Source organism: Arachis ipaensis, chromosome B1 (genome assembly GCF_059453495.1).
Source record: "Arachis ipaensis isolate K30076 ecotype BB chromosome B1, ASM5945349v1, whole genome shotgun sequence".
NCBI lineage: Eukaryota > Viridiplantae > Streptophyta > Magnoliopsida > Fabales > Fabaceae > Arachis > Arachis ipaensis.
The window spans coordinates 119,690,498-119,714,859 of NC_142436.1; the positions used below are offsets into that span (position 1 = coordinate 119,690,498).

The 24,362-nt window shown below is 38.9% G+C and overlaps 1 non-coding gene across 1 annotated transcript; it reads left to right on the forward strand.

Annotated features, from left to right (window-relative positions):
* The first annotated feature begins 24,033 nt into the window (after positions 1–24,033).
* On the forward strand, positions 24,034–24,141 carry LOC148578127 (small nucleolar RNA R71). Its single transcript, XR_015903835.1, has one exon. It is a non-coding gene; the product is annotated as a small nucleolar RNA R71 (small nucleolar RNA).
* Positions 24,142–24,362: the final 221 nt, after the last annotated feature.

Below are 24,362 nucleotides of genomic sequence, written 5' to 3' on the forward strand. Positions count from 1 at the left end.
GTTTGGGCTGAGCTGGTGTTTAGCTTGGAAGAGTGGGCGTAGAACGCCCACTAGGGAGTGCCCACGCTACTTCCTTGCTCCCTTGGTGGCATTGAACACCAGTTTTGGGCGTTCAACACTGGCCTTAGTCCTTTTGGAGCGTTGAACGCCAGAAAGGGCGTAAGTTGGGCGTTCAACGCCCATTTTAGGTAGTCATTTCCAAAGAAAGGTATAGACTATTATATATTGCTGAAAAGCTCTGGAAGTTAGCTTTCTAACATCATTAAGAGCACGTTAATTGGACCTCTGTAGTTCAAGAAATGCTCATTGGAATACACGGAGGTCAGGATTTGACAACATCTGCTATCCTTTCTTTGCCTCTAAATAAGACTTTGCCAAATCTTGCCATTTTCATCCAAAAATTACCTAAAATCATAATAAAAAGACAAAAACTCAAAGTAACATCCAAAAGGTGAATTTTGCACTAAAACCTAGTAAAACATAGTAAAACTTGATAAAATGTAACTGAAAACACTAAGAAAATGATACGAAAAAGGGTATAAAATATCCACTCATCAGTAGGGTTGTGGGAACTTCATGATGATTTGGAAAAGGCTTTGTCTTTGTTTGAACAAGTGATTTAGTGTATTTGTTGTTGTTTACCATTTTTGTTGTTGGGTGCAGTCCCATATTCAAAGATGTATTTGACAAGTATATAGGCTAATTGATCAACAAGTGTTCAGTTTAAATATATGACAAGTGTCCAGTTTTGATATCAAAATATTCAGATGATGTTTATTGAGCGGGAAGTTTCAACAAAAAAAATTTTTGAATTTCAAATCTATGGTTTCAATATCTCTTTTGCCCATATTTGTTTCTTTCTTAGTTCAATTCTTAGCTCACAAGTCATAGTAGAATCGGAGCGTGTTCCTTAATTTTGACTCAGTAGTTGATTCGATCCTTCTTACTCTCACTCGCTCGCGATGTCTTTGAACTCCAATTTTGGTGCATACATTCGAGTCATGGTTTTTCAATAGTTTTAAAATATTATTAAGTGTTAGAAATTCTAGCTGCGTAATAAACATATAATAGCTGCATGTTTTTGGATGAATGATTTGCCTTATATGTTGTGATTTTCACTTGAAAATTCTTACATGACACTATGGTGCACGAAATTGTGATTGTTCATTCCCTGGCAACGGCTCCAAAAACTTGGTATGCACGTTCATAATCTCAATTCTTTTTCACAACTTCGCACAACTAACCAGCAAGTGCACTGGGTCGTCTAAGTAATAAACCTTATGTGAGTAAAGGGTCGATCCCACGGAGATTGTCGGCTTGAAGCAAGCTATGGTCATCTTGTAAATATCAGTCAGGCAGATTCAAATGGTAATGAGGTTTTGATAATTAAAATATAAATAAAATATAAAATAAGATAGAAATACTTATGTAATTTATTGGTGAAAATTTCAGATAAGCGTATGGAGATGCTTTGCTCCTTCTGAATCTCTGCTTTCCTACTGCCTTCATTCAATCATTCGTACTCCTTTCCATGGAAGACTGTATGTTGGGGGATCACCGTTGTCAATGGCTACCGTCCGTCCTCTCAGTGAAAATGGTCCAAATGCGCTGTCACCGCACGGCTAATCATCTGTCGGTTCTCGATCATGTTGGAATAGGATCCATTGATCCTTTTGCGACTGTCACTACGCCCAACACTCGCGAGTTTGAAGCTCGTCACAGTAATCCCTTCCCAAATCCTACTCGGAATACCACAGACAAAGTTTAGAATTTTCGGATCTCAGGAATGATCGCCAATAATTCTAGCTTATACCACGAAGACTCCGATCTTTCAGAATGGAGGCTAAGAGATACACGCTCAAGCTATTGCAGATAGAACGGAAGTGGTTGTCAGGTACGCGTTCATAGATGAGAATGATGATGAGTGTCACGGATCATCACATTCATCAGGTTGAAGTGCGAGTGAATATCTTGGAATAAGAATAAGCTTGAATTGAATAGAAAAACAATAGTACTTTGCATTAATTCATGAGGAACAGCAGAGCTCAACACCTTAATCTATGGGGTGTAGAAACTCCACCGTTGAAAATACATAAGTGATAATGGTGTTCATTGGCTTTGGCCCCAGAGGGGGAACCAGAATAACCAAGACCTCGGTCTGAGGACTAAACGTCCAAAGATATAAAATAAATCACTAAAAGTAGTTTTTATACTAAACTAGTAGCTAGAGTTACAGAAAATAAGTAAATGATGCAGAAATCCATTTCCGGGGCCCACTTGGTGTGTGTTTGGGCTAAGCATTGAGATTTACACGTGTAGAGACTTCTCTTGGAGTTAAACGCCAGGTTGCAGCCTGTTTGTGGCGTTTAACTCTGGGTTGTGACCTGTTTCTAGCGTTTAACTTCAGAATAGGGCAGGAAGTTGGCATTTGAACGCCAGTTTGCGTCGTCGAAACTCAGGAAAAGTATGGAATATTATATATTGCTGGAAATCCCTGGATGTCTACTTTCCAACGCAATTGAGAGCGCGCCAATTGGGTTTCTGTAGCTCCAGAAAATCCATTTCGATGCAGGGAGGTCAGAATCCAACAGCATCTGCAGTCCTTTTTCAGCCTCTAAATCAGATTTTTGCTCGGGTCCTTCAATTTCAACCAGAAAATACCTGAAATTACAGAAAAATACACAAACTCATAGTAAAGTCCAGAAATGTAAATTTTGCATAAAAACTAATAAAAACATAGTAAAACTAATTAAATTATACTAAAAACTACTTAAAAACAATGCCAAAAAGCGTATAAATTATCCGTTCATCACAACACCAAACTTAAATTTTTGCTTGTCCCTAAGCAACTGAAAATCAAATAGGATTAAAAGAAGAGAATATACTATAAATTCCAAAATATCAATGAAACTTAGCTCCAATTAGATGAGCAGGACAAGTAGCTTTTTGCCTCTGAACAGTTTTGGCATCTCACTTTATCCTTTGGAGTTCAGAATGATTGGCATCTATAAGAACTTAGAATTCAGATAGTGTTATTGATTCTCCTAGTTCAGTATGTTGATTCTTGAAGACAGCTACTTTATGAGTCTTGGCCGTGGCCCTAAGCACTTTATTTTCCAGTATTACCACCGGATACATAAATGCCACAGACACATAACTGGGTAAACATTTTCAGATTGTGACTCAGCTTTGCTAGAGTCTATAATTAGAGGTGTCCAGGGTTCTAAAGCACACTCTTTTTGCTTTGGATCACGACTTTAACCGCTCAGTCTCAAGCTTTTTACTTGACACCTTCACACCACAAGCACATGGTTAGGGACAGCTTGGTTTAGTCGCTTAGGCCAGGATTTTATTCCTTGGGGCCCTCCTATCCATTAATTCTCAAAGCCTTGGATCCTTTCTTACCCTTGCCTTTTATTTTAAAGGGTTACTGGCTTTTTGCTCTTGCCTTTTGGTTTAAAGAGCTATTGGCTTTTTCTGCTTGCTTTTTCTTTTTCTTTCTATTTTTTTTCTTTTATTTCCGCCATTTTTTTTCGCAAGCCTTGTTATTCACTGCTTTTTCTTGCTTCAAGAATCAATTTTATGATTTTTCAGATTATCAAATAATATTTCTTCTTTTTCATCATTCTTTTAAGAGCCAACAATTTTAACATTCATAAACAACAAATTCAAAAGACATATGCACTGTTCAAGCATTCATTCAGAAAACAAAAAGTATTGCCACCACATCAAAATAATTAAACTAATTTCAAGGATGAATTCGAAATCATGTACTTCTTGTTCTTTTGTGATTAAAAATATTTTTCATTTAAGAAAGATGATGGATTCATAGGACATTCATAGCTTTAAGACATAGACACTTAGACACTAGTGATCATGTAATAAGACACAAACATAAATAAAACATAAAGCATAATTTTCAAAAAACAGAAAGATAAGAGCAAGGAGATTAAGGAATGGGTCCACCTTAGTGATGGTGGCGTCTTCTTCTTCTTGAAGAACCAATGATGCTCTTGAGCTCCTCTATGTCTCTTCCTTGCCTTTGTTGCTCCTCCCTCATGGTTCTTTGGTCTTCTCTAATTTCATGGAGGAGGATGGAATGCTTTTGGTGCTCCACCCTTAGTTGTCCCATGTTGGAACTTAATTCTCCTAGGGAGGTGTTAATTTGCTCCCAATAATTTTGTGGAGGAAAGTGCATCCCTTGAGGTATCTCAGGGATTTCATGATGAGGAATTTCCTCATGCTCTTGTTGAGGTCCATAAGTGGGCTCTCTTGTTTGCTCCATCCTTTTCTTAGTGATGGGCTTGTGAGATGAATCTCTCCTTCTCCTATGACTCGGAGGTGGAAGCAATTGCCTTCCCTTTCCTCTTTCTAGAGGTTTCTCCGGCCTTAGGTGTCATTAATGGTTATGGAAAAAAAAAGCAATGCTTTTACCACACAAAACTTAGAAGGTTTGCTCGTCCTCGAGCAAAAGAAGAAAGAAAGGAGGAGAAGAATAAGAGATGGAGGAGATGGAGGTGTGTGAATGGTTCGGCCAAGGGAGGGTTTTAGGTGGTTATGATGTGTGAAAAGGAAGGAGTGATGGTTTGAATTTGAGTGGGTGGGTGTAGGTGGGTTGTATGATGGGTAAGGGTAATGGAGGTGATTGGTGAAGGGTATTTAGGGAAGAGTGTTATGAAAAGGTGGGAGAGAGAGAGAGAGAGAGAGAGAGAGAGAGAGAGAGAGAGAGAGAGAGAGAGAGAGATGTGGGGTAGGTGGGGATCCTGTGGGGTCTACAGATCCTGAGGGGTCAAGGACTTAGCATCCCTGCTCCATTTAGGCGTGTAAACGCCCTTAGAGTGCAATCCTGGCGTTTAACGCCAGACGGCTGCTTGTTTCTGGCGTTAAACGCCAGCTTTTCTCCCTTTCTTGGCATTAAATGCCAACTTGGTGCCTGTTTCTGGTGTTTAACGCCAGCTTGATGCTTTTTTCTGGCGTTAAATGCCAGTCTGATGCTTCTTACTGGCGTTTAAACGCCAGTAAGCTCTTCCTCCAGGGTGAGCTGTTTTTAATGCTGTTTTTTATTCTATTTTTTATTTTTCAGTTGTTTTTGTGACTTCACATGATCATCAACCTACAGAAAACATAAAATAACAATGGAAAATAAATAGATATAATTAAATAACATTGGGTTGCCTCCCAATAAGCACTTCTTTAATGTCAATAGCTTGATAGTGAGCTCTCATGGAGCCTCACAGATAAACAGAGTAAGGTTGGGACCTCTCAACACCAAACTTAGAGTTTGGTTGTGGCCTCTCAACACCAAACTTAGAGTTTGGTTGTGGCCTCTGATAAACCCATATTTTATGATATATTTTATGCTTAATCTGAGTGATTTATTCAATCCTTCACCCACTTATTCATATTAATTGCATGGTTTTACTTTCCCTTTCTCATTATGTGATGTATGTGAAAAACATGTTTCCTATGCTTAAAAATAATTATTTTGATTACCCTTTATTTCCATTCGATGCCGTGATTCGTGTGTTGAGTAGTTTCAGATCTTCTAAGGCAGGAATGACTTAAAGGATGGAAAGAAAACATACAAAAATGGAAGGAAAGCACAAAACAGAGTTTTTGAAGAAACTGGCAGCCACGCGATCGCATGGGCGACGCGGCCGCATGCTAGCGCAAAAAGGCATTGACGCGGCCGCATGACTAACGCGACCGCGCGCCTCGAGCGAAACACATATGACGCGGTCGCATGACTGACGCGACCGCGTGACAAGGAAAACTCCAAATGACGCGACCGTGTGACCCACGCGGACGCGTGACAGAGGCCACGCACCAAAAATTGCAGAAAACGCTCATAGCGAATTCTGAAGCCCTTTTTGGCCCAAATCCAAGTCCAGAAAGCATAGACCAGAGGTTATGAAGTGGGGGAATGCATCCATTCGAGGAGAGTCGGCAATTAGTTAGTTTTCCATGATTTAGATTTAGTTTAGAGATAGGTTCTCTCCTCTCTCTCCTCTCTTTAGGATTAGGATTTAGAATTAGGATTTTATGCGCTTTCAGGATTATCTCTTTTTATCAGGTTCAATATTTCTTTTTATTATTTTCCCAATTTTATTTATGAATTCTTCTATGTTACAGATTACTCCTTGAATTAATGTTATTTGAGGTATTTCAGTTTATTATTGCTTTCTTTTATTTACATTATTGTTATTCCCATCTGAAGACATTTTTATTCCAGTAGATTTACTTTTCTCCTTTTGGTCTTGGTTAAGAAATCAGTAACTCAGGAGTTCTCAAACTCAAATATGATTGATAATTGTTATCTTTGTTAATTAAATCGAACTTCAATAATCCCAATCTTTTCTTAGGAAATAAATAGGATCCGAAGATCAAACCAATTAATCCCTTGACCTTCCTTTGTCTTAGTAAAGGTTAACAAAGTGGAATTAAGATTCAATTTTCATCATCATTGATAAGGATAGCTAAGATAGGACCTCTAATTTCTCATACCTTGCCAAAAGTTTATTTTACAGTTATTTATTTATTTTACAGTCATTTACTTATTTTAATTGCAATTTAAATTACTTGTTCCTCATCTTAAAAACCCCAATTTACAATCTTCATAACCAATAATAAGAAAATACTTCCCTGTAATTCCTTGAGAAGACGACCCGAGGTTTAAATACTCGGTTATCAATTTAAAAAAGGGATTTGTTACTTGTGAGAACCAAAACTTTTGTAAGAAAGGTTGATTGCTTGGTTTAGTAACTATACTTGCAACGAGAGTTTACTATAACCTCTAAACCATCAATCTTTAGTTCAACGTCAAAATGGCGCCGTTGCCGGAGAATTGCAATCGTGTGCCTTATTATTGGTTATTGTAAATATTTTTCTTTTATGTGTTTATTTGTTTTTATTTTCTTTTTTTATCTTCATTAGCTACTATGAATTCTCACCCTTCTCGCTTTGAGTTTGGTTCTAATATTGTTGAAAGGAATGAAAGTTATAACAGGAACATGCATCAAGGTCAGAACAATCAAAGATGGATGGAGCCAAGAGGATCTGATCAACCCTTTTGGCAGCAACACCCTCCAAGATATCATGGACAAAGACCATTCTACAATGCATACCAAGGAAATGGACATGGTGGACAACCTCGTAGTTACCAACAAGCCCCACCCTATGCTTATAGGCCATCCTCTCAACACAACCTTGAACCACCACACTCACAAGCTCCTTTTCACCATTCGCCACCATATAATCCTCATTTACCCCGATTCCAATCCAATTACTCCCAAACACCACCACTTCCCAATGTACCACATCCAAATCTATCACCACGAGAATCAGAAGTTCGCCTCAAGGGAACAGTAGATCAACTTCAAACAACCCTTCATCAACTAGAGCAAGCAATAAGTCAATTATCTTCTAGACGTTCGAACATTCAAGGGCCTCCCAGAGCCCCATATGGGTAATCTAATGAAAGGCGTAGCATGAAGGAGATATTAGAAACTCCAGTGGACAAGACAGAGCATGACTTCGTACTAGAACAAGCAGAGGAAGCTGTCATTATACAAGAAGAAGAGTTGGTTGAAGACTTAGGAGACGCTGAACTTCCATGGGAACCCAGAGTTGTGGAGAATTCTGTCAAGGCCGTTACAATTGATGCTAAAGAGGATAGTGTACAACCCTCAAAGCAAGTCTCTTATGAAGAACTAGATGGAATGACCCAAGAAGCAAATTCTCTTGATGATGATAGTCACAAGTCCAGTTCTTCTAGTAATGAACTTGCATCCGCGAGTGAATTCTCTGAGATCGAAGAATCTTCCCCAAGCGAGTACGAAGATGATACAGAGGTAGATTTTTCCCAACCTCCCGTTTATGACTTGAGTGACGAGGAAGTCATAGAAGGCTTTGATCAGGACATGGATACATTTGAAGAATCTTGCAAAGAAGTGAAGAATTTCACAGAAGAGCACAAGGGAGTAAAACTCACAGAACCACAGGAACCACCTATCCCAAGGCCATTACCACCCAATACAAGCTTCAAGTGGGCACAATCCTTAACCTTTAGCTTTATTTTTCCACTTGAATATGGTTTGCTTGAAACAGATGGCCAACTTAGAGCTCTCTGCGGCTTTAAGAGTAAAAGGGAAATGGCTCGTACTCAGAGCTGGTGCACAAGGTTCAATAAGGTTCCACGCTTCGACTCGAAGTATGCGGATTGGCATCATGATCTATCAAATGGATCTCGGAAAACCTTTGGTTATTCTGGTGAGAATCTAATTTCTAAACCGCCCGGATAGAAAAATATAGATAAAGACGAAGGCGGATTTAAAAGCCAAGTTTGGGATCCTGGAATCTATTCTGACACTCGTCACCCCGGGAGCCTGAGAATCTATTTGAAGCTGTTCAGAAGCTTTACATGCCTAGTTTGGGACCCCAGAGGCTATTGGCATTCCAAGCGTTGGTGGAAATTTCTGGATGAATTTAAGCACAAGCCACCATAACAGGAAGCTCATCCAATGTCCAACTTAAGGACTTTAACTAAAAGTGCTAGGTGGGAGACAACCCACCATGGTATGATCGTTCTTTTTTTCAATTTTAATTTTATTCCGTTTTGTTTATTTTTGAGTTTTATTTTATTTTACTTCATTGAACCTGGAATCATGCATAACATTCATATTAGCATTGCATTTTGCATTTTGCATTTTGCACAAAAAAAAAGGGTGTGCGACGTGACTGCATCATTCATGCGATCGCGTCAAGTTGCGAAAAACACTTCCCATGCGACCGCGTCATTCACGTGGCCGCGTGATCTGGAGATCGGTGTAAAGATCCAACGTCCAGAAAGTTAGGCTGGAATCGTGCGGCCATTGTGCGTTTTGCACAAAATGCCGACGCGATCGTGTCCCTGACGCGATCGCGTCACTTACACAACATCAATCCCACGCGACAGCGTGAGTGACGCGACCGCGTCGCATGGATTACACAACACCCCTAAAAGAGACATAGAGTTGCGCTGAAACGACACTGGATTCGTGCGTTTAGCACAATTTCCAGTGACGCGATCGCATGCCCCAGGCGATCGCGTCATTCACTCTTTTAGCTATCCCATGCGATCGCGCCACGCACGCGATCGCGTCAACCACCATTTCAGCCCAACCACGCGACCGTGTGCCCCACGCGATCGCGTAGATTCAAATTTATAACCCCCCAGTCACGCGAACCCTACCATTTGCGCCCCCCCAAACCCTTCTCCTTCCTCTCCTCTTATCCAACCACCCAGCCACCATCATCGACCGCCAACACCCCACCGACTACCTAGACCCCGTCGCCACGCCACCCCCTTCCTCCTTCCCCTTCTTTCTTCTTCTTCATTCTCCTTCCTCCCTCCACCCCCACCGCCTCCTCCGCGATCACCACCCCACCGCGCCGCCGTCACCGCCGCGCCCCCATCCGCCACCCAAGCCCCCCTTCCCTTCCTTCCCTCTCTTTCCCCCCACCCCCATTTCCCTTCCCGAAGCCCCTGCCTCCAAACAGCAACCGCCGCTGCCTCCGCCACCCTTCTCCGCCACGCCCGACGCCACCGCCACTATCCCCCAGCCACCTCTCTGCCCCACTCTCCTTAATTCGCCTACCAGGTTCCGACGAACGCCACCCTTCTATCCATTTGTAGTTAATTCATATTTTTCTGTTTATGTTCATATTTAGGCTAGTTAGTTATGCATGTTGTAGTGGATTTTAGGTTGTTAGGTAGCCTAGGATGTGGTTAGTGGATTTAGGCCTGTTTAATTGCGATGTTCGTGTTTCTTGTTTTATAATTTTCGCAATTCTGCTGTTGCTATATGTCAATAATGTTCATATGCTGTTCTTCAAGTTCATTCTTGTTCATACTCTTTAATTGCAATTTGTTTTCATTCACATGAACTATTCTGATTGCTGTTTATTTTCCGAGACAATCCAATTTCAGCCGGAATGCTGCCCAAATTTTTATAAACTGTTTTTGACTTTCATTCATGTTTTGGTCTTGGCTGTTTAAACTCTGCTTTACTCTGCTTTTACCAAACCAATTCATAAATGCTAGGGCAAGCTTTCTTATTCTTTTTTATTTCCTGGTTCTTAATCTGCATTTTTGATGTTTAGATTCCAATTTTTGCTATTTCTATATCTATCTGAATCATCATCAACTTAATTTCCTTGTTTGGATATGAGTTACCTATAGCTTCTATTTGTGAATGCCTGTTACTTGGAATATGATCATTATGCCACTTACTTTACCCACTTTTTACTAACTCACTAATTTTAACTTCCTAAACTATTTTTCGTTTCTAATCAAACCTAACCTTTCAAAACAATTTCTTCTGGTTTTTCACTTTCTTTTAACATTCTAACCAAGGCATGATGATACTTTTTCTAATTAACTTGAACTGAAGTACATTTTGGATTGTGACATTTTTCTTCTTAGTATTCTAACTCTTGTACAATCCTTAATACAAATTTGCTTAACTCAATATCCTCTTCTATTGCTACTTTGCCACTTTGTGTTTCTTTTGATTATTTGCCTATTTGTTTTCCTGTTTTTTTTATATCCTGGTTTTCTGTCTTTCAGGATGTCTGTCAGCCAAAGAATAGGAAAAGCAAAGGCTACTACTGGCAAATGTAAAAGAGGAGAATCCACTATGTCCATCATGGATATCATGCACGATGACTCCTGGCGGGAGAAAAACTTTACCCCGCAGGAGAAGGCCGACTAGCTACTCCCTGTTACTGATCCAGTAAAGTTTGCAAACTGATACCGTGAGCTGAAGCATCCGGTGTTTGCAACCTCCAGGAACCTGTACCTGGAGAGGACTCTGAAGATCCCAGAAGAACTCCATCAATACACCTCTAATCAGATCAAACAAAGAGGCTGGTTCTTCCTGGAGAGAAACCTGACTGAGGTCAATGCATCTTGGGTAAGGGAATTCTACTGCAATTACTTCAAGACTTCCCTAGATGCAGTGAACCTTAGGGGGAAGCAGATTCTGGTCACTGAAGAGGCCATAGAGGATGTTCTGAAACTTCTTCCTAAATCTGATCAGCTGAATGGTTATCAAAAAGCAGAGGAGGATATGCACTTCATGAAGTTTGATTGGGATGCAGTCAAGGCCAGGATAGCCCTTGACCCGACTGTTCCTTGGATTATGGGTCAGAACACCACCATGCCAAAGGGAATCAAGCGGATTTACTTAAATGATGAGGCTCGGCTATGGCACCAGATCCTGAGCAATTTTGTCATGCCGAGTACCCATAAGACAGAGATCCCTGCCGCTATGATCACCCTCCTATGGTGTGTGTTGGAGGGTAAGGACCTGTACCTGCCAGCTTTATCCGGTACAATATGGCCAGGGTCCACGTCCGAGGCACTCTTCCCTTTCCTTATCTGATTACACAGCTAGGCCGTCGAGCTGACGTGCCTTGGGAGGATGTTGATGAGAAGCCACCTGCTGCAGAATGCAAGAAGATTATCCCTCACAGCAGGAACTTTCTGGCTCTGGGCTACAGACCTCCATTCCTCACTGCTACTACTGAGACAGTCACACCATCTGCCGGCCCCTCTTCTTCCACAGCTACCCCTGCTACCACCACTGCACCTCCACCTGCCTCAGAGCCCATCTATCACCTAGTGCACCGCCTATTTCGACGGCTTGACCAGATGGAGCATCGCAACAAGCGACGCTATGAGCACCTGAAGCTGATGATACGATCTGGCGACATCCCCTCCGAGCCTGACACACCATCCGAGGCATCTGAGGCGGAGGCGGATGATCACGAGGCAGAGACCCATCCACAGAGCGAGGCTGCACAGGCAGGCACAGAGCAGGCCGCATCACATCAGGAGGCTCCACTTCATATTCAGGCTGTAGACCCAGAGATCCCTATCCAGTCAGCACCTCCTCTGCAGCAGGCAGATCTTCAGATCGCCACCACAGAGACTCCAGCTACCCGTCCTTCCAGTGATGACACCCCTTCACACCCTGCTTGAGTGAGCATCAGGGACGATGCTTCATTTTAAGTGTGGAGAGGTCGCCATCTCTGGCGTATTTTTTTGGTGAACCACTACAGACTCTTTTTATTTTATTTTGCTATTTTTCTGTATTTTTTTCTTTATTTTTATTTTTATTCTCCCAGTACTTATACATTGCTATTTTCATGTATTTATACTCTATTTTCTGCATTTCGCATTTTCAGTTCATATTTTAGCCATTTAGTTTAGTAGCAATTCTAACTTATTAGTTATAGAAATTGTGGATTAATTAGTATAGTTTACCCTTTTTAGCATAAGATAGCTTAGTTTAATTTGAAAATATAAAAAGGAAGTAAACTAGAGACTTGAACATAATAGAAACAACCCACACCTTGTATATATAGCATTATATGTTAGTTAGTTAACAACATTTCATCAAGGAGAAACACAAACTTTAAAGCCATTCAAAATAAATTTTACATTGAGAATAATGGGAACTTTTAATTTTACTTGCATGAGATACATAATTGATATATGATTTCTGAGTTAGAGAACACACAGCCTGTGAGTTTTGAGCATTAATTGTATGGTTACATTCAAACCATAATGTTTATTCCTGTGTCTTCCGCCCTTCTTTTTTTTCTGATGTTCTTTACTTTGTTTTAATCTATATGTCCGATTATAGAATAGAAATACATACCAAGAGAGTGATTGAGGCCATTGTTTAATTTTAACTCACTTATCCCAAATTAGCCTACCCTTTACATCACCCTTGTTAGCCCTCTTGAGCCTTTAAATCCCCTCTTATTCTATAAGCCACAATACTAGCCTTAAGCAGAAAAACAAAATAAAAATCCCAAGTTGGATCCTTGGTTAGCTTAAGATAGAAAGTGTGTAATTGTTTAAGTGTGGCAAACCTATTGGGAACATGGATGATAAAAATAAAAGGTAGAAAAGTTGAAAAGAATAAAATTATTCAAATAAAAATTTTGGGAATCATGCTCATGTAAAATCAAATAATTGAATTACCATGTGCAATAAAAAAATAAAAAAAATATTATTTTTCAGTATTGGAATAAAGGGGACACAAAAGGATTCCCCAAATGCAAAATAAATGCACATGGGACAAAAGTTAAAGTATGAGCATGTAACATCAAAAGTGGGAAAAAGTGGGAACATAGGTAAAGAAGTTTTACTTTACAAAGTATGTATGTTAGGTGAGATCTTATACTAATTAAGGATTCACTTATTAGCTCACTTAGCCTTATACATATACCCTTATCTTTACCTTGGCCCCATTACAACCTTAACTAAAGACCTCATGATTTTTGGTATGTCTATATTCTATAATTGTTGATTGGTTAGATGAAGAACAAAGTTATAGAAAGTAAGAATAAAAAGAAGAATAGAGTAATTAACCCAATAAACACTGAGTGACTAGAGAGTAAACACAAAATCCAGTGAGGGTTCAATAGCTCATTAACATATATCTCTGCGGAAATTATTAATTGTCTTGCAAGTTTATAAAATGTTTTTCTCTCCCATTTCAATTGTAAAGGCACTTTATCAACTATCTAAGGTTTGGCTATATATATATATATATATGACTCCTTGAGAATGTGAATTAATTCAACTACATGCAAGCTTTATATACAAGTGAATAAAAATTAGAATTGCATGATGCATCTAGGTAGTTGCATTTAGATTAAATTGCATTGCATGGCATTCCACCACTTTAACCCAACATTACTCTTGGACTTAGCATGAGGACATGCTATTGTTTAAGTGTGGGGAGGTTGATAAACCCATATTTTATGATATATTTTGTGCTTAATCTGAGTGATTTATTCAATCCTTCACCCACTTATTCATATTAATTGCATGGTTTTATTTTTCCTTCCTTATTATGTGATGTATGTGAAAAACATGTTTCCTATGCTTAAAAATAATTATTTTGATTACCCTTTATTTTCATTCGATGCCATGATTCGTGTGTTGAGTCGTTTCAGATCTTCTAAGGCAAGAATGACTTAAAGGATGGAAAGGAAATATACAAAAATGGAAGAAAAGCACAAAACAGAGTTTTTGAAGAAACTGGCAGCCACGCGATCGCATGGGCGACGCGGCCGCATGCCAGCGCGAAAAGGCATTGACGCGGCCGCATGACTGACGCAACCGCGCGCCTCGAGCGAAACACATATGACGCGGTCGCATGACTGACGCGACCGCGTGACAAGGAAAACTCCGAATGACGCGACCGCGTGACCCACGCGGACGCGTGACAGAGGCCACGCACCAGAAATTGCAGAAAACGCTCATAGCGAATTCTGAAGCCCTTTTTGGCCCAAATCCAAGTCCAGAAAGCATAGACCAGAGGTTATGAAGTGGGGGAAGGCATCCATTCGAGGAGAGTCGGCAATTAGTTAGTTTTTCATGATTTAGATTTAGTTTAGAGAGAGGTTCTCTCCTCTCTCTCCTCTCTTTAGGATTAGGATTTAGAATTAGGATTTTATGCGCTTTCAGGATTATCTCTTTTTATCAGGTTCAATATTCCTTTTTATTATTTTCCCAATTTTATTTATGAATTCTTCTATGTTACAGATTACTCCTTGAATTAATGTTATTTGAGGTATTTCAGTTTATTATTGCTTTCTTTTATTTACATTATTGTTATTCCCATCTGAAGACATTTTTATTCCAGTAGATTTACTTTTCTCCTTTTGGTCTTGGTTAAGAAATCAGTAACTCAGGAGTTCTCAAACTCAAACATGATTGATAACTGTTATCTTTGTTAATTAAATCGAACTTCAATAATCCCAATCTTTTCTTAGGAAATAAATAGGATCCGAAGATCAAACCAATTAATCCCTTGACCTTCCTTTGTCTTAGTAAAGGTTAACAAAGTAGAATTAAGATTCAATTTTCATCATCATTGATAAGGATAGCTAGGATAAGACCTCTAATTTCTCATACCTTGCCAAAAGTTTATTTTACAGTTATTTATTTATTTTACAGTCATTTACTTATTTTAATTGCAATTTAAATTACTTGTTCCTCATCTTAAAAACCCCAATTTACAATCTTCATAACCAATAATAAGAACATACTTATTTTGTTTGACTCTGTATTGAGAGAAGCTTTCATGCTTCCTCTCCATGGTTACAGAAGGAGAACCTTGAGTCTTGAATACAAGGTAGTCCTCATTCAACTTAAGGACCAACTCTCCTCTGTCAACATCAATCACAGCTTTTGCTGTGGTTAGGAAGGGTCTGCCAAGGATGATGGATTCATCCTCATCCTTCCCAGTATCTAGGATTATGAAATCAGCAGGGATGTAAAGGCCTTTAACCTTCACTAGCACGTCCTCTACTAGTCCATAAGCCCGTTTCATTGATTTGTCTGCCATCTCTAGTGAGATTCTTGCAGCTTGTACCTCAAAGATTCCCAGTTTTTCCATTATAGAGAGTGGCATGAGGTTTATCCCAGACCCCAGGTCACACAGAGCCTTCTCAAAGGTCATGGTGCCTATGGTACAAGGTATGAAGAATTTTCTGGGATCTGGTTTCTTCTGAGGTAATGTCTGCCTCATTAATGCATTCAGTTCATTGGTGAACAAGGGGGTTCATCCTCCCAAGTCTCAGTACCAAACAACTTGGCATTCAGCTTCATGATTGCTCCTAGATATTTAGCAACTTGCTCTTCAGTGATGTCTTCATCCTCTTCAGAGGAAGAATATTCATCAGAGCTCATGAATGACAGAAGGAAGTTCAATGGAATCTCTATGGTCTCTGTATGAGCCTCAGATTCCTTTGGTTCCTCAAAGGGAAACTCCTTTCTGTCTAGAGGACGTCCCATGAGGCTTTTCTCACTGGGACTCACGTCCTCCTCACTCTCTCTAGGTTCGGCCATGTTTGTCATGGTTATGGCCTTGCACTCTCTCTTGGGATTTTCTTCTGTATTGCTTGGGAGAGTACTGGGAGGAGTTTCAGTAATCTTCTTACTCAACTGACCCACCTGTGCCTCCAAATTTCTAATGGAGGACCTTGTTTCATTCATGAAACTTAGTGTGGTCTTGGATAGAACAGAGACTATGGTTGCCAGGCCAGAATGGCTCTGTTCAGAATTCTCTGTCTGTTGCTGAGAAGATGATGGAGAAGGCTTGCTATTGCTAAACCTATTTCTTCCACCATTATTATTGAAGCCTTGTTGAGGCTTCTGTTGATCCTTCCATGAGAGATTAGGATGATTGATAAACCACTATTTTGTGATTTATCTTGTGCTCAATTGAGTGATTTTATCAATTCTTCGCCCACTTATTCATATGAATTTGCATGGTTTTACAATTCCTTCTTTATGATATGATATATGTGAAAACATGTTTTCTATGCTTTAGAAATATTAAATTTAATTATCCTTTGTTACCATTCGATGCCATGATCTATGTGTTGAGTACTTTCAGGCTTTACAGGGCAGGAATGGCTTAGAGGATGGAAAGGAAGCATGCAAAAGTGGAAGGAATACAAGAAGTTGAAGAAATTGCTAAGCTGTCCAGCCTGACCTCTTCGCATTCAAACAGTCATAACTTGAGCTACAGAGGTCCAAATGATGCGGTTTTAGTTGCGTTGGAAAGCTAACGTTCGGGGCTTTGATTTGATATATAATTCGCTATAGTGGCCATACAGAAAAACGACGCGCACGCGTGAATCACGCAGATGCGTCGTTCTGCAGAAATTTCAGCGACCTGCACGTGTTTGAATTCGGTCCCAGCGATTTCTGGGCTGTTTTTAACCCAGTTTTCGACCCAGAAAATACAGATTAGAGGCTATAAAGTGAAGAAATGTATCCATTCAATAAGAACTCATATACATTCATATTCACATAGTTTTAGGATTAGATGTAGTTTTTAGAGAGAGAGGTTCTATCCTCTCTCTTAGGATTAGGATTAGGATTTATCTTAGGATTTAGGATTTCAATTTCTTCTCAAGTTCAATATTCTTTTTATATTTTTATTTATTCTAATACTTTTATTCTTATCTGACTCATGTTACCAATTTGGCTTATGAATTTTTCGTATTTAGATTTGAATGTTTTATTTAATATAATTTGAGGTATTTTAGATTTGACTTTGCTTTGCTTTATTTATATGAATGCTTTTAATTTAATTTAGATATTTTCTCCCTTTTGGATCTGGTTAAGTAATTGGTGACGCTTGAGTTATCAAATAAAGCAGTGGTTGAAATTGGGAGTTGCTGATTAATTTGAGTTCCAATAACTCTAGCCTTTCCAAAGGAAAGACTAGGACTTGAGGATGAAATTAATTAGTCCACTTGACTTAACTAAGTGGGATTAAAACCCAATTCTCATCACCATTGATAAGGATAACTAGGATAGGAATTTTAGTTCTCATACCTTTCCAAGAGTTTTATTAATTATTAATATATTTTTCTTGTCAATTAAATTACTTGTTCAAACCTTTTAAAAACCCAAAATTCTACATTTTCCATAGCTAATAATAAGTCATACCTCCCTGCAATTCCTTGAGAAGACAACCCGAGGTTTAAATACTCGGTTATCAATTTTATTGGGTTTGCTTAAGTGACAAATAAAACTTTTGTACGAAAGAATTTTTGTTGGTTTAGAAACTATACTTACAACGCGATTACTTTTATTCTTTACCGATAGAAAAATCCGATCGTCAAAATGGCGCCGTTGCCGGGGAATTGCAAACGTGTGCCTTATTATTGGTTATTGTAAATATTTACTTTTAAATTGATTTTTTTCGAAAAAAAAAATATTCAGATTTTTATTTTAAAATTTTTTATCTTATCTTATCTTAGTTTTAAATTTCAAAAATCAATTTTTTTTTCAAAAATCATATCTTTTTCAAAATATTTTTTTTTTGTTAGTTTTTGTCTTTATTTTTCCTTACTACTATGAACTCTCACCCCTTTGGCTATGAGTCTGGTTACAATTATGTTGCAGGAAGAGGAGATTATAATGACAACTTGTATCAAGGATGGGACAATCAAAGATGGGCAGAGCCATAAGGACTTGATCAACCCTCATGGCAACAACCACCTCCAATGGACTATCAACAACCATTCTGTGATGCATATCAAGGCAATGGCTATGGTGAGTAACCTTTTAATACCAACAACCACCACCATATGCCTATGAACCCCCTCCTCAATATGACTTTGGATCACCATACTCACAAGCCCCTTTCCGCCATTCACCTCCATATGACCCTAATCCTCAACCACCATACCAACCACCTTATGAGCCATATGAACCATATATAGAACCACCCCAATTCCAACCCAATTACTCCCAAGAACCACCACCTCAATATTCACCATATCCATATCCATCAATCCAAGAGCACTATGCTCCTACTTATGATAGCCGAGCGCAACAAGAGTCAAAGGATCGTTTCAAGGAGACAATGGATCGACTCAATGCAACCATTCAACAACTGGGCCAAGCAATAAGCTGACTAGACTCCCGACATCTGGACACTCAAGGAACTCCCACGGCTTCATGTGGAGAATCTATTGAAGAACGCAGCATGAAGGAGAAGCTAGAAACTCCAGTGGACAATGAACAGCATGACTTTGTATTGGAACAATTGGAGGAAGCCGTAATCGTTAAAGAGGAAGAAGTGGTTGAAGACTTAGGAGATGCAGAACCTCCATGGGAAAGCTCAGTCATAGAACCCCCTTCTAAGGAGTTTGAATTTGTTGTTGAGGAAGGTGTACAACCTCCAAGGCATACCCTGGTTGAAGACTTGGAAGAGGTTGATCAAGAGATGGAGATTCAAGAAAAAGAGGCACAACCTCCCATGCCCTTGGTGAGCAATGAAGAAGAGATTGAATTGGAAGAAAGCTACCAAGAGGAAGAGGTTGAAATTGAAGAAGCTTGCAAAGAGGTGGAAGATGTCAAAGAAGAGCACAAGAAAGTGGAGCTTGCAAATTCATTAGAGACACCTCCCCCAAGGCCATTACCGTCCAACACAACATTCAAGTGGGTAAAATTCTCATCCTTGACCTTTACTTTCCCACTTGAATATGGGCTACTAGAGACGGATGGTCAACTTAGAGCTCTTTGTGGCATTAAGAGCAAGAGGAAAATGGTTAGTGGTTGGAGTTGTCGAGCAAGGTTCAACATGGTTGCATGTTCCAAGTTGAAGTGCAAAGGTTGGTGTAGAGCTCAATTGAATGGGTCTAGGATGTTGTTTGGCCGCTTCAGTGAGAATTCAGAATGCTTGCCACCCGGATGGAAAATATTGCTCAACAAGAAGACGGGTGCAAAAGCAAGATTTGGGACCCCGAAATTCATTCTGGCAATCAACACTCTTGGGGCCTTGTCACTTGCTTTAACTTACTTGAAGGCTTTCTGCGCCTAGTTTGGGATCCCGGAGGTTACTGGAAGTACAAACACTGGTGGGGATTCCTGGATGAATACAAGCATAAGCCACCATAACAGGGAGCTCACCAAATGTCCAACTTAAGGACTCTAACTAAAAGTGCTAGGTGGGAGACAACCCACCGTGGTATGATCGTTCCATTTTCAATTTTATTTAGTTTTGTTTGTTTTTGAATTTTATTTTATTTTATTTCATTGAACCTGAAATTATTCATAACATCCGCATTAGCATTGCATTCTGCATATAATAAAAAAAAACCGCACGCGACGCGTCCGTGTCATATGTGCGTTGGGAAGAAAACAAGATTGAACAGAAAGTCACGCGAAAGCGTCGCTGGAGGCGTGCCTTTGGTACAAATTGATCCACGCGACCGCGTCACTGACGCGTCCGCGTCATGTGGGAAAAATGCCTCCCACGCGTCCACGTCACCCACGCGAATGCGTGCCCTAAAAAAATCGACGTAAAAAGGGTGTATGGCAGCAAGTTGTGATGGAGTGGGGCTGGACTCGTGCTAGAAGCCCAAGCCCTACCACGCGAACGCGTGCCCCACGCGTCCGCGCCGTTTTTCAAAACAAGGCCAACCACGCGACCGCATCACCCTAAAATTTGGCAATATGAGTTTCAAACAGAGAGTTGCGCGACCGCGAGGCTACCCTCGCACTAATGGCACAAATCGATCCACGCGACCACGTGGATGACGCGTCCGCGTCATTTCATAGAAGCGCTATCCGCGCGAACGCGTCACTCACGCCTCCGCGTCACAAGCGGCGCACAGTTTATCCAGATCAGCCAAATATCTTATCTTTTCTTCCCCATATCTAAATCTTTTCTTACCTTCTTATTTCTTTCTTCCTCCCTTCTTACTTTCTTTTTCTTTTCCATTGGTGTTAAAATTCTCTTCTTCAACTATTGCATCTTTTCTTGCATTATTCCAGTGCTTCATGACTTGTTTTATTCTAATTGGGTATTATTATTCATAAGTCAATGCTAATTTTTATAATACTGATATTCCTTTTGCATTGATATGCACTTAAACTATCTTGCATTACCCACACTCTGTTCCCATTGTTACAACTTTTGCACTGTTGATATGCCATTTGCTTCCACTATTTTCTCACTTGCATGTTGTAGCTACCATGTAATTGAGACCTTTATTATTTGGCATTAACACCCATATTTTATTTATGTTCTTATCTTTATTTTTGGGTTACTTTCCTTCCTTTTTCTCTTCTTTCAGGATGGCCACCATGAAGAGAGAGAAAAAGCTTCTAAGCGGGGAGACAAACCAGTCCATCTGCACATTCTTTGGAGAAAAGCGTCAGTTGGAGAAACCCATCTACTTGCACATCTTAGCACGCACCGAGGACCGTGCAATCTTTAAGTGTGAGGAGGTCGATACCGATCTCCATGGGTGTGTTATTCTCTTCTCAACACCAATGTCTTGTTTTCTTTATTAGTTCATTGTTGCATTGCATAATAGATTGCATGTGTAGTTGATTGTTTACATTTAAATACTACTTGGTTGAAAAATAATAAGTTTCTTTTTAAGACCCTATTTTTGAAAAATTTCACTAATTTAAATTAAAAAAATTAAAATTTTCTATGTGTTAAATTTGTTTGAAGATTGTAAATTGGAACATGGTTTTTGAGCTAAAGAACACACAACCTATGAGATTTTGAGCTTATTTATAGGGTTACATTATTTAACCATGAATTTTTATTCTTGTGTGTTTTCTTCTCTATAATTGCAATCTTTACTTTGTTCCATTCTATATGTCCACTATTTAGTGTATTTACATGCTTGCATATGATTGAGACCATTACTTGTTTTTGCTCACTTATCCCAAATAGCCTACCCTTTCAATCACCTTTGTTAGCCCCCTTGAGCCTTTCTACCCCCTCTTCTATTTTATAACCACATTACTAGCTTTAAGCAGAAAAATAAAATAAAAATCCCAAGTTGAATCCTTGGTTAGCTTAAGATATTGTGTAAAATTTAAGAATGAAAAATTTTATGGGAACATGGGATGATAGAAAAAAAAAGAGAGAAGGGAATTAAATTGAATAAGTTATCTCAAAAATTTGAGAAGCATGCTCATGTGAAATCAAAATAAATTAAACTACCATATGCATAAAAAAAAAATTTATTAAGTAATTAAATAAGGGGATAAAAAAAATATTACCCCAAATGCAAAATAAAAAGAATCAATGCACATGGGACAAAATTCAAAAATAAGTTTGATACATGAGCATGTAATACAAAAGTGGAAAAAATTTGGGTAGCTAGGTAAAGTATTTTAAATTATATAAAGTATGTATATATTAGGTGAGATCTTAGACTAATCAAGGATTCACTTTGTTAGCTCACTTAGCCTTATATATATATATATATATATATATATATATATATATATATATATATATATATATATATATATATATATATATACCTTTACCTCAGCCCCATTACAACCCTGAAAAAACCTCATGATGTTTGCATTGGTATGATAAATATTTGTTGATTGGTTAGATGAAGAACAAAGTTTAGAAAGCATGATTAGAGAAGAGTAGAGTGATTGACCCTAGACACTTGAGAGTTAGAGTGATATACACTACCAGTAAGGGTTCAGTGCTTGATTCTATGTTCCCTGCTTTCATGAGCTATCTTCTTACAAGTTTACTTATTTTCACTGTATAATTTGAATTGGTGGAATTTGGTTTGTACTTGTCTTAGAGAACTTGTTTGCTTTTAACCAAGTAGGTAGAAACATTTTGCATGTAGTTGCATCCACATAGATAGGTTGCATTGCATACTCTCTATCATTCCTCTTCACTCCTTTATAGCTTCTCTTGAGTTTAGCATGAGGACATGCTAATGTTTAAGTGTGGGGAGGTTGATAAACCACTATTTTGTGATTTATCTTGTGCTCAATTGAGTGATTTTATCAATTCTTCACCCACTTATTCATATGAATTTGCATGGTTTTATAATTCCTTCCTTATGATATGATATATGTGAAAACATGTTTTCTATGCTTTAGAAATATTAAATTTAATTATCCTTTATTACCATTTGATATCGTGATCTGTGTGTTGAGTACTTTCAGGCTTTATAGGGCAGGAATGGCTTAGAGGATGGAAAGAAAGCATGCAAAAGTGGAAGGAATACAAGAAGTTGAAGAAATTGCTAAGCTGTCCAGCCTGACCTCTTCGCATTCAAACAGTCATAACATGAGCTACATAGGTCCAAATGATGCGGTTTCAGTTGCGTTGAAAAGCTAACGTTCGGGGCTTCGATTTGATATATAATTCGTTATAGTGGCCGTATAGCAAAACAACACGCACGTGTGAATCACGCGGACGCGTTGTTCTGCAGAAATTCCAACGATCTGCACGTGTTTGAATTCGGTCCCAGCGATTTTTGGGCTGTTTTTAACCCAGTTTTCGGCCCAGAAAACACATATTAGAGGCTATAAAGTGGAGGAATGCATCCATTCAACAAGAACTCATATACATTCATATTCACATAGTTTTATGAATTCTTCGTATTTAGATTTGAATGTTTTATTTAATATAATTTGAGGTATTTCAGATTTGACTTTGCTTTGCTTTATTTATATGAATATTTTTAATTTAATTTAGATATTTTCTCCCTTTTGGCTCTGGTTAAGTAATTGGTGATACTTGAGTTATCAAATAAAGCAATGGTTGAAATTGGGAGTTGCTGATTAATTTGAGTTCCAATAACTCTAGCCTTTCCAAAGGAAAGACTAGGACTTGAGGATGAAATTAATTAGTCCACTTGACTTAACTAAGTGGGATTAAAATCCAATTCTCATCACCATTGATAAGGATAACTAGGATAGGAATTCCAGTTCTCATACCTTGCCAAGAGTTTTATTAATTATTAATTTATTTTTCTTGTCAATTAAATTACTTGTTCAAACCTTTTAAAAACCCAAAATTCTACCTTTTCCACAGCTAATAATAAGTCATACCTCCCTACAATTCCTTGAGAAGACGACCCGAGGTTTAAATACTCGGTTATCAATTTTATTGGGTTTGCTTAAGTGACAAACAAAACTTTTGTACGAAAGGATTTTCTGTTGGTTTAGAAACTATACTTACAACGCGATTACTTTTATTCTTTACCGATAGAAAAATCCGATCATCAATAATTTCTCCATGAAGGATTATAGGTGTTTCCATAGGGTTCTCCCATGTAATTCACCTCTGCCATTGCAGGATTCTCAGGATCATAAGCTTCTTCTTCAGAAGATGCTTCTTTAGTACTGTTGGATGCAGCTTGCAATCCATTCAGACTCTGAGAAATCATATTGATTTGCTGAGTTAATATTTTGTTCTGAGCCAATATGGCATTCAGAGTATCAATTTCAAGAACTCCCTTCTTCTGAGGTGTCCCATTGTTCACAGGACTCCTTTCAGAGGTGTACATGAACTGGTTATTTGCAACCATTTCAATGAGTTTCTGAGCTTCTGCAGGGGTTTTCAGATGAAGAGATCCTGCTGCAGAATGGTCCAATGACATTTTTGACAACTCAGACAGACCATCATAGAATATACATATGATGCTCCATTTTGGAAGCATGTCAGTAGGACACCTTTTGATCAATTGCTTATATCTTTCCCAAGCTTCATAGAGAGACTCACCTTCCTTCTGTTTGAAGGTTTGAATTTCCACTCTAAGCTTGCTCATCTTTTGAGGTAGAAAGAATTTGGCCAGGAAAGCACTGACCAGCTTTTCCCAAGAGTTCAGGCTTTCCTTAGGTTGTGAATCCAACCATGTTCTAGCTCTGTCTCTTACAGCAAAAGGGAAAAGCATAAGCCTGTAGACCTCGGAATCAACCCCATTGATCTTAACAGTGTCACAGATTTGCAAGAAATCAGTTAAGAACTGATGAGGATCTTCCA